The sequence below is a fragment of the Tigriopus californicus genome, chromosome 1, assembly GCF_007210705.1.
Source record: "Tigriopus californicus strain San Diego chromosome 1, Tcal_SD_v2.1, whole genome shotgun sequence".
NCBI classification, from domain to species: Eukaryota; Metazoa; Arthropoda; class Copepoda; order Harpacticoida; family Harpacticidae; genus Tigriopus; species Tigriopus californicus.
This window is the reverse complement of record NC_081440.1, coordinates 7,710,089-7,722,380: the sequence shown is the minus strand read 5'-3', so window position 1 is coordinate 7,722,380 and position 12,292 is coordinate 7,710,089.

The following is a 12,292-nucleotide window of genomic DNA, read 5'->3' as shown; positions in this document are numbered from 1 at the left end:
ACATACTTATGAGTAAACTCAATGTGGAATGAAAATAGATAGACCTAATCGAAATGGTTTATGTTTTTCTTTTTTTTCTTCCTAATATGAAGTAATATCAGTACCGGAGGAGATCTCAACTCTTTCGAGTGACTGAAATGGAATCGCCTCATTTTCGCGGTTTTAAATCCAGACTGGCTTTTCCACGGTCTGCCTGGGTGGGACGCAAATGACGTGAAAGTTTTTGAAAACAAAGCTTGAACCCGTTCTCAAGACATACACGATACGGTAGGATACTCTCACTGCTAATACTACCATAACAAAGCAGGACGACTCTCTCCTCTTATGTTAAGCAAATTTGCCAACAAGAATGTTTTGGCCTTGTTAATGCTTCATGAGGATTAAGATAGCCTTTTTAAAATCGAAAACAAAGGGATCCATCGAAATGGAAGGCGGTTGTATAGTAGATGTTTTAAGAACAGACGGAGAGGCTCAAGCCTCGACATTCAGTTCTGAGAGGATTAAACGGCCCTGATAGTCTCCTGTAGTGTACGTACAGTAGTAGTAGATGGAGAGTGCGAGGGAGCGATTCAATGAAGATGAAACCCTCCTCCGACCAATTGGCCAAGTTAGTTGTCCACAGATGGAGGAGGAGGTTCCGAACCACTCGAAACGAAGATGAACGTCCCAAGAAGAACAAACAGGTGAATAGAATGGCTACCTCCATCGACGGACGAGCTACTCGAGGGTAGGCACGAAAAGCAACGGTATGTGTACTACTGTACAACACAAGACTTCTGCCACTCGACCTACAAATATACTTTGGTCCCAGCACTCCAACTGGGTTTGCATCTAGCACACTCATAGGTATGTGCCTACCACATATTCTAGCGAAATGAGCTGGCTGAGAGACAGACAGAACGGCAATAACAGATTATAACAGAATAACACTTTCGGAATAAATTTCTCGGCTTCTGCAAATATGTCACTTGTGGTTGCTCAAGTGAACGTCAGTTAGAGTTAAGAGGCCCACAAGCAAAGTCCCTGTTTGAAAATAATTCGCGAATGAAATTTCTCAATTTGATGCTCAAAAAAAGAAAATGAAAGTGAATGGAATTTGGATCGTTTTGTTCTAAACATGACTTAAGTAGCTAACGACTAACGCTATTTTTTCAACGAGAGAACACCTTTCCAAAAGCAGCTTTCCTTGGCTAAAATTATGGTTGTAGACTTCAAAGCTGTCATAGAAGTTTTAACTTCTTTGGTGGTTCTGGTCCTCAGTGAAATAGATCATATGTAAAAAAATGCTTGTAAATGTTAGAATTACATAGAAAATGATATGTGTTTAAATAATCAATAATCCACATGGGATGTATTAAAGCAATCCATATTGGAATCGGCAATCATCAATGTGTTAGCCGTTCAAAAAAGGAACGAATTACAGTTCGAATTACTTGGCCCAGAGTAAGAAACTCACTTCTCAACCATTCCTCGTTACTTTTCCTAAAAATCTAAATGGCCAATATTTGCGAAGTACTGAACTTCCTTGGCCATCCTTCTACTATGTCCTTGATGAATAAGATCTATGTTTTTGTCCATATGTGCCAAATTTACGTAGCCCAACTCGTTTGGCAAATATTTGCAAAAATAGCTAGCAAAATCCAATTTGCCTAAAAGTTATTTATTGCTGAAGGAAAGATTGACTAAAAAATTCATGATTTCCTCACTTGCAAAATATATATATACTCGAATGCTTTTAGACCGAGCGAGTAACGAGTAATTTTGGGGGGGTTTGAGTCGTTACATATATGTACATCATTCTAAAATCCTATGGAATTAAAGTCCATTTTCAAAGAGAACGAACAATATACTGTAATTTCATTACTTATAGTTTCTTTGCTACTGCCCTGATAATGGCTTCTTCGTTCACAGAAATGGCCGTCTTTCAGAAGTTGCGTGCTTATCGAATGTAGACTTTGCGTTTTGAAATCTAATCAATTGCGGGGTGTATGCAGTGGTGCCAGATGCGGCGGTTTTCCGCCAAATTGGGGGTTTTTCGAAGTTCGAGGCGGGAAAAAATCTTGATGGCGGATTGGCGGATTTGGGGTCCGTATTTGACTAATTTTGGCGGATTTCACGCTCAAGTTGGCAATGAAGTAGAAAAAAGACAAAACGCATGAAAATCCATAAAATGTTAGTGGCTGGGACTTGAACCAATTTATGCCAACGCTAAATAAGTTGTTTTGACGGGAATTCTGTTGCATTGTTATTGCTCAATCCATGTATTAGTTACTACGTTATTGCCAGCCACGTCGTGGTGGTTTCGTCCTGATATGCCTGGACGTCTCCGATGAGTAGTGATCGCATGGCCATTTGAAGCATGAAACTGATAAGCGAGCCCTTGAAATGATAAAGCACATCAGGGATGACGCTTGGGAGGCAAAGCTAGTCAATGTATGGATAATATAGTAAAAAAGGTAGGTAGCTCTAGGACAAGGCCTTTGATTTTTTGACTTTTTGCCAAGTCTGGCCAAAGACTCATCCTGTTTATACCAAGCTAAACAAGATCAACTGGTTCTTGGCTCTCTATTCCCTCAATAACCTGCTCTATATGTTCAATCAGTTGGGTATCAGTGCTAAAATGTGCTCGGAACCCATGCTGGTAAGGAGTAAGAGCTTCATAATATCAAGAAATTCAACAAGTTTGAACTTCATGATTTTCTCAAACACCTTCGCAATATTCGAATTGAGAGAAATCGGCCTGTATTTACTGGGGAGTGACTTATCTCCCCCTTTGAAAATTGGAACAACATAAGCTACCTTCAGAGAAGAGGGGAACTTTCCTTAAGCCAAGATGCAACGCATCAGGTAGGAGAAAACAGGAGCAAGAACCAGTGAGCATCTCATCAGAAACTGAGATGTCACACCATCAGGGCCAGGAGAGCTCGAGGGTCCCAGGTCCCTGATGGCCTCTAAAGCATCTTGATATGTGACTGCAAGATCATCTAAACGCTGAACTTGGCATGCCTTGCCAATCTCAACAAATTCATCGATAGAGAAATGGGCTATTGCTCCTAAACTCTTTGGAATTGAAAACACACTAGAGAACTGAACTGATCTCCCCTAAGTATGTTGGCCATATACTCTACATTGTCTATGACTTTCCCGTTGACCTTAAAAGGCCCTACAGGGTGTTTCATCTTTCTCTTAGAGTTGCAAAAGAGAAAAATGCCTTCGGATTCGACCTTACCTCCTGAACTACTCCACTTTCCTTTTTGACTGATCTGTCTCAATGGAGGCCTTAATTCTACCTTGGATCAACTCCAGCTTTCTTTGAAGGATAGCCACAACTTCTGGATTCAAATTGCTCTGGAGCCTTTTTGTTAGTTTGCAACTCCTTTTGAACAAATTCTTCCTATACTTCGGAATTTTTGAATGTGCCCCGCCTTGTGAAACACATTCAGAGATTGCTAGAGTGGAACAGACGCCCTCGAGATGGAAGTTTAAAAAATCTGGTATGTAACCTTTCCGCAGTTTTCTTTCCCTCGTGTATAAAAGAAGAAAGTAACGGTCACGAGAGGGCTAAAAGCCGTTCCGTTACCGTTTCTTTTTTAAAAAAAGTAAAGCGTTACTGGTAACGTTAATCAAAAAGTAACGCGTTACTAAATCCTTGGTTATTACAAAATTGATCGGTTCGTTTTGCACTAAATTAGGTTAAAAAAGAATGATCTAATTATGTTTGAGTAATAAGTTTCAAATTTATCACTTTTATAACAAATATTTCCTCCGTTTTAAATATCATTCTGTTCACCACTAATAGAGTTTTGTCATGTTTTTTAAAATGTATGGTCAATAATTATGAAAGTACCATTGTGAAATGTTAATTTATTGAGAATATACCTCTTTTTTAACTTTTTGGACATCTAAAGCTATATCTTATTTCTTGCCAATCTAATCGGAGCATTTGAGACGAACTTTGATCCAAAATGCAATTGCTAAAGTATAACATTTATCCTATTGCTCCATATATGTTGATGAAATTTCAAATGAATACGAAACTAAGTATCCTTATAACATCTCTTCTAAAAAATTATAAATATTAAAAATATTCTTAAAACATTCGTTCAATAAAATTGTTATTTTTGTTCCTGTAGCAATGGAAATCGTTCTTAGGAATCTTATCATTTGAGCGAAGTCTTGTTAACGTACCTTCTCAATTCTATTAAATTTGTGGGCCGACGAAGAGTCGTTAGTAACTACATGTTCGCACATTTATGATATGCTTACCTTTGGCCAGATCATCAAGAGCTTTTATCCACTCGGAGAAATCGTTTGATCCATTCGTCATGCAAATGTCGCGGCACTTCCTGGAACATTTCCCTTTTTTCCATGGGTCTTATCAGATTGGATTTACTGTCGTATGAGTGTACATGGTAGAGTGACAAACGAGCGTTGAGCTTAAAGGGAGGAAAGTATTATGATAGCGGATTATAAGATAGATCTTTTCTATGAACAAAGTTCGCAATAAATTCAAAACTCAAGGATAAAACATCAAGGGTTGGATGAAATCCATTCCTTGAAATTGACGTTGCTGAAGGAAGCTCGAGCATCATTTTTCAGGAAGTAATTTAGGGCCGTGATCTCTTTACTCAGCTTTTGATAGTGATTAAGTGCTCGTTTTGGAAATTTATCATAAAAATATCATCTTGCAAAGACTGATACGGTCCGGGGTGTTTGCCTTAAAATGGACGAAAATTACTAGATCTTATCCGACAATCTGGAGAAATTCCGGTTCTCTGTTCCATCCAGGTAAAACATATTTGTAGAGTGGGGGATTTACAAATTGCAAGGAAATGAAGGAATACTCATCTTGACATGGAGGTGGTCCCGGGAAAGGAAATGCTTGACAAGTGGCACGAGTCAAGATCGTCACGAACCTTTTCCACTACACATGGTCTAGTCACGATGAGGTGAACGTAGTTGGAAAGATTGCCAAAACTTTCTCCCCTATTATAATATACTGTATAAGGACGCAGCAAAGGAGCAGAAATTATAGAAGGGCAATCCCATGAACCGCTCAGCCTCGGACCCTTCCGAGCTACCGTGTTCCATTAAAACTTGGAACTATGGTATTGTGGTTGGATAGAATCAAGAGAGGATATTCAGGCTAGCACCATGATTCGCCTTACGTCAGGTTAAAACACGCGCTATTTACTCAATCTTCTAGGGAGGGCTCCAACCCCTCCTCTCTTGACATTCGAGACTTCTTTGACAAGTCAGTCTGTCTATCATGATCGACCTACAATCAGAACAATACCTACAGTAGAGCTAACAAACTACGCAATCGAATATAGGGCATCTCCAACGGCAAGAATGAATGATAGAAAACTTAATCAAAAAGGTTAATCATTTTGCTCTCAGGTCAGGTTATGAGTTAGTGCAAAAATGATTTTCATCAGGTACATTCCCATAACAAATTGTTTCCGATTTGGTTCCTGTTTTCATTCCAGAAATGATATCAATTCGCTTAGTCGGTGGACACGAATGATGTTTGCCAAGTTACGCCAAAAAGTTCGTAAAAACTACCCTACGTGTAACTGTTAGGAAGAGACTTGTTAACGCATTTAAAAAGCAATCCCAAACTCAAGCACAAATTTACATCTAACACCATATCTGTATTTACCACACATACTCGTTCCCGCCATGTGCTGGAGTCAGGTCATTATAGGACTTTTAAAATCAGGATTGATAGTTGCGGCGGAATTATAGTAAAAGTGTCTTATAGTTGAATATTTCAAAATACTCTGCACGCTTATTGAATATAACTCTTGAGTTGCATACTCCTAAGCTTACAGATTAGCATCTGCATTCATCTTCAAAGTGCAATATCATCCATCCAGTCATGTATAACTCTTTCTTTGACGAAGTGTTCTTGACTTCAACGCCAAAACCATCTGTGCGGTAGTTATTGCCATGGCTTACGCTCATGGTGGCCCTGATGGGATAATAGCATTACTGGCCGGGAGTGTAAGTAATACCCCGAATGACTTTAGTTGTCCTCGAGGTGGTGGTTCCCGGGTGTCAGGAGTAAGTGACAGGGTCATCATCTCCAATTGTTGTCTCTGTCGGAGAGAGAAAGCCGTGATTGACAGCTCAGATCCAAACATACAACCACTGACTATTGGCTATTGGCAAATGGCAAATGGCAAATGGCCCTACCGAGATGGGCTGGTGGTGAACTGAACTGAATTGAAGTGGGAGTAGTAGTAGAGATGGTAGCAGCCGCGATGTTGTTGCTGTTGTCGTTATTGTCGTTGTTGTTGTTATTGTTGTTATTGCCGTTGATGGGGATGATGGTGGTAGTGATAGTAAGAGTAGTAGACAAGCAGTGGTCGAAGTGGGAGCAACATTGGATGATGTAGGAATGGGAAAGAAGGACGGAGGCACGGAAGGATCCCGGTTGCATTGCTGTCAGTTCCTCTCTGTACCCAATACCCATCAAAAGCGGAGATTCATTGTCGAGATCTTTCGCTCTGGCAGATCAATATGACCAGAGGGTCTCTCTTTTCTCTCCTTGGTAGTCGCTTATCGCGGTTGGAACTCGCACACACGCACGCACGCACGCACTGAGAACGACAGCTCTGGAAAGATCAAATTCGTGATAGAATAATAGCACCACTTCAACCAGACAAATAAGTCTGTTTGGGGAGTCCTTTCAATTAGAAATACGAGCCATGAGAACTTACTCTCTCAAAGTTCTCCATTGGGTCGGTCCAAATCAGATGGTGTTTGCTTATTTGGTTGAAATGCTCAAGTCAAATCGGGTCCAAGTTAATGCATTATGAATGCCTTTTTTAATTGTGAAGAACCCTCATCATTAGAGCTTTTTCCAATACGAGTTAAAATTGTAATCGAGCGAGTACAAATCAAACGAAAGGGACAAAAGTTTTGTAAACATGCAATGGCCAAGTTCCGCCGAATTCGGCAAATCTCATTGGCAAGAAATAAATAATTCGAGTTCTGGTCAATCGAACGTTCCTAAAGAAGGCCAAGTCAAATATGCAAAAATGAAACTTTATTTTCTTTTTATTTGACGTTCAGTCAAGTGGTGTTTGTTTATGGGGCTTTTGGGTCGAACCATGAAATTTTCAGCACACCTTGCGTTATCATACATGTTGTGTAACGTGACATTCTCCAGAGAAGCTTGACAAGCAAGCATGGTGATTTCTGACACATTGCCCACTATTTAGCATTGATCTTTTCCGCATTCTTTTTCTCGTGTTCTATAGTGTCCCTCAAATAAAAGATGAATAACCTTGAATAAATGCTGCAAATTGTTAAACTCACCAAGTTTGTGTACAGAAGTATTCTGTGAAGGATAACGTAGAAAAAGTAACCGAAACAAGAAGACTCGCCTGCTTTCGAGAGGGGTAATAAAGGTATTTTTTCCGCAAGATCTTGGGATGTGAAAACTTCATCTTGTTAGTCTTAAATGGCCCTGGGGCCATTTTTTGCGAAAATCTTGCAAGAGATCATTGACGTTTCACCATCATTCAGCTGTGTTCTGAAACTGCAGTCTTTTTCGCTCTTCCTGCAATGAAAAATAATGCGTCATTATTTTTGTACGCGGTTCAGCGTATGCAAATTGGAATTTGGAGGAAGCCTTAAACCTTTTTTCATATCTCACCAAGGGTCTAAAAACCGGTTTTGGTCCGAAGATCGACGTTGGCATCATATCTCTGAACCCCAAGAGTTCTGGGCTTTGATAGAGAAAACTACTTGGTGGGTACTTACATGAACCGCTAGAATATGGTTAGGATGTTGAATTCGAGAATTGACGTCTCTGAATCTAGACTTTTGACTACGTTTTACATTCTTCTTCAAATGAGACAGAACGCAGGACGTCAGTACAATTATATGTCTTGAATTTTAGTTTTGTCGAACAACTGGATCAAAGGTTGTGTCCTTTCACAACGCGGTACAAAAGAAGGGACAGAATGGGACAGTTCGCCTCCTTCACATTATTGATTACTACAAGAGGGCTGGATTATTCCACACACATGGTTATGTATAGTGTGTTCATAGTACTGCTCTTTGAAAGGGCATATCTTTTGATCCGTGAGTTCAGTCGAGCTAACAATTAAATTTCGTTGTTGCAGCTACCTCTGTTTATGGGGTTAATTTCATTTAAAAAACAACGCAATGCGCCGGCTTGATTCAAGATTGTCAATTCTTGGCCATAGGATCCCTGTCCATGTTCCCTTACACAGTGGTTAAAATGCCCTTTGAAGTTTTGACGGACATACCCAAAAACATCTTGACGTTTTTCTAGCTCAGAAAATTATCAGGAACATCTTCAGTTTTAAATTTATTTCTTTACGAAATTCTAGCCCAAACATAAAAATTACATGCCTAAAAACATAAAAACTGAAATTTTCGAAAAACTAATGATTGAAAATTGGGAGCACACTTGGTTAGCCCTCACTTAGAAATTATGATTTGATCTACTAAACTGCAAATTAAATATATGGGAGCATATTTTGAATAATGCAAGGAAAAGAAAAATGATCTTTTATTGATGTGATATTGAAAATCTGTATCAATTCTTTTGGAATATAGATGGAATTAAGGAATGTATTTTTTAGACTGAAGACATTTTTGGAGCTGAAAACGATGAAATTTAGATCATCAAATTCCAAATTGAAATTTGTTCCTTGAAGCGTCATTTGCACTCCTTCAATAATTTTTTGCTTATATGGCCATCTGTACGGAATTGATCTTAGTCATAAGATTAGTCAAACAAACATGCAAGGTGGACAAAGTGGACCGGCTCCGAGTGGTAATCACAAAATTCATTTTCTATTTTCCTGAGGTGCACCTTGTTTTGGAAGTTAGGCGTTCACATAATATTCCTAGTTTATTTCATGACAATTCATTGTTACATAAGACTACACGGTGTTCAAAAAGCCTTATCAAGTTTCCAGAGAAATTCCCAAACACAAATTGGCATTTTTCTACCTCAAGAAGTCATAGGGAACAACTTTAATTTTATTGTTTTATGGAATTCTAGTCCACATAAAAAACTTACATGCCTAAAAACATTATAAAAACTAAGATTTTCAAAAACCTACTCAATGCAAATTAGAAGCACACTTAGTTAGCTCTTGAATGTAATTTACGATATCATCTATTTCACCGCTACTTAGTTACATAGGATTTAGTGGTCCAAATTTCATCATTTTTAGCCCCAAAATGCCCCGGTTATATGTTAATTCAATTTCCCAAATATATAATATCGATTTTCACTATCGCAAAAATGAAAGATTATTTTTCCATTTCTTGCATAACTTCAAATTAAGTTAAAACCTTGTACAACCATATCTAAAACCCTCAAAAGGCAGATTTTTGAAAATTCATTTTTAAAAGCGTCCAAGGTACATTTAGTTGAGTGGTCACTGAAAATTTCACAAATATCAATGAAGCCTTAAAGAAGCTCTTTTCAATCAGTTTCAACAAAGTCTTCAAGAAAAGACGAAATCTATAACATTGTCTGTTGTATGTACCGTCTTCAGAATTCAAGTGAATGCATAACTAAGTGTACACATGATGATTGTAAAACACATTTTCAAAGATTACACTTTTAGTGTGTTTTAAGTGACATTATTTTGCATTTTTAGCTATTGTGAGACTATGTAAGAAGAGGAAAAATATATTTTGTATTTGTGATATTGAAAATCGATATCAATTCTTTCGGAAATTGAATTAACATATAACCGGGGCATTTTGGGGCTAAAAACGATGAAATTTGGACCACTAAATTCCATGTAACTAAGAAGCGGTGAAACAGATGATAGCATAATTTATATTCAAGAGCTAACTAAATGTGCTCCCAACTTACATTGAGTAGGTTTTTGAAAATTGTAGTTTTCATAATGTTTTTAGGTATGTAAGTTTTATATGTGGGCTAGAATTTCATAAACCAAAAAAATTAAAATTGTTCCCCATGATTTTCTGAGGGAGAAAAATGGCAAGATGTGCTTGGGAATTTCCATCAAAACTTTAAAGGGTATTTTTACCACTGTGACTTGTGATGGGATCAAATAAATTTTCAAAATCAGGATCGCCAGAAAGCTCGGAAACTCGAAGCACCTCCGTTTCCAACGTACCCTAAAAGGTTAGGTTTGACTAGGGACCCTGGATGCAGAGACCCGCGAGGTTGAGTATACGTCATCAAATTCGAGCGATCTGATTGGCTGCCAATTGTCAACGAACATGGGTTTTGTTTGGAAACTTTCTCAACAGGGAGTCAGTCACTTCCAAAAAGACCTAACGTGTTTGCATGGCATAAGAAGGTAAAGCTTTGAATGATTTATGACAAATCTGATCCACCTTGGGTTCAACCAACATATTCTACAACATTAAAGTGTCTTTTGCCATTAGAATTGCATAAGTACAGTATTTTTCAATAAAATAAAGCTGTCACGCTGATTTCTGGCATGTTGCCAGTGTCAATTTGGGCTAAAGCACTTCAAAAAAGAAAGTACAACCATATTCAACAAATGAAATTGTAAAGTATAAGGGACTTGTTTCTTGAGAGACTCAGAAAGTTCACAAGCCATAATGTTGATTTGAATAATAGAATGAAATATGTTTGCAATCTAATCTTATTAAAAAATGGGTTCAGAAATCATTTAGAAAGTAACAAAACTATTTTTGATATTCTAAAATGCTATATCCATGCATCAGCTTGTCTTTGATTAAAATTTCGCAGTGTCCTTGAAAAATATATTCACTGGTGCTTGTCATGACAGTACTCTTTCTTACAAAGCGCATCAGTTCGAAATCTGTTTGGAAACTTTTTAGTTCATCTGATTGCTTACTTTTTCGAAGTGGAGCCGCTTGTCAGACCTGGCGCGTCTCTGACCAGGGTCTCTAGTTTTAGCCAAAAAGGTAGCCCTGGTTTGAAAGAAGAAAAATCAGGGTTACTTTTTAGGACTAACTGACAGGTTTGCGATATTCACCCTTTATTGATAAATTAGTTTCAGTTTATAAGGAAGTTTGCTCCAGTTTAGCAATCTCTGAATGTGTTCCAAAAGGTGGTACACGGACAAAAATTCCAAAACATAGGAAGACTTTGTTCAAAAAGAGTTGCAAACTAACAAAAAGGCTGAAGAGCATTTCGAATCCAGTGATTGTGGCTAGTCTACAAAAAAAGTTGGACGTAGTTCAGGGTAAGATTAAGGCGTCCATCGAATATAACCAGTTACAAACTGAGAGTAAGGTGGTTCAGGAGGTCAGGTCGAATCTGAAGGCTTTTTTCTCTTATGCGAACTCTAAGAGAAAAATGAAACACTCTGTTGGGCCTTTTGAGGTTGATGGGGAAGCCATTAGCAATGTAGAGACTATGGCTAACCTGCTTGGAGATCAGTTCTCCAGTGTGTTTTCAACCCCACTGAGTTCAGAAGCAACAGCTCATTGCTCTGAAGATGAGTCTGTTGAGATTGACAAGGTTAGTCAAGAAGAGGGTTTAGATGATCTTGTAGTCACAGATCAAGATGCTTAAGAGGCTATCAGGGCTTGAGGCTTTCAAGTTCTCCTGGTCCTGATGGCGTGACATCTCAGTTTCTGATGAGATGCTCACTGGTTCTTCCTCCTGTTTTCACGTACTTGATCAGGGCAAGTTTCCATCTTCACTAAAGTTAGCTCATGTTGTTCCAATTTTTAAAGGGGGAGATAAGTCGCTCCCCAGTAACTATAGACCGATTTCTCTCACTTCGAATATTGCGAAGGTGTTTGAGAAAATCATGAAGTTCAAACTTGTTGAATTTCTTGAGGTCAATGAAGTCCTTCCTCCGAGCCAGCACGGGTTCCGAGCACATTTTAGCACGGTTACCCAACTGATTGATCATATTGAACAGGTTATTGAGGGACTAGAGAGCCATGAATCAGTTGATGTTGTCTATCTCGACTTTGCCAAGGCCTTTGATAAGGTAGATCATGGTCTTTTGTTGAATAGACTTCATGACATTGGGATCCAAGGCAAGGTTCTCAATTGGTTGAAAAGTTTCATTTCTGGTAGGAAGCAATTGGTTAAGGTTCAGGGATCCCTTAGTGACATACATGATGTCAAGTCAGATGTTCCCCAGGGTTCGATCTTAGGGCCCTCCTGTTTATAATATTCGTTGCCCCGCTTCAAAAGCTTAGTATTACTGTCAGTCTCTCTTCTTATGCTGACGATACAAAGTTAGTTTCTGGTAGGAATGGGCAAGATTCCAGTAGCCTTGCAAAGGACCTAGTAATAATGTATTCTTGG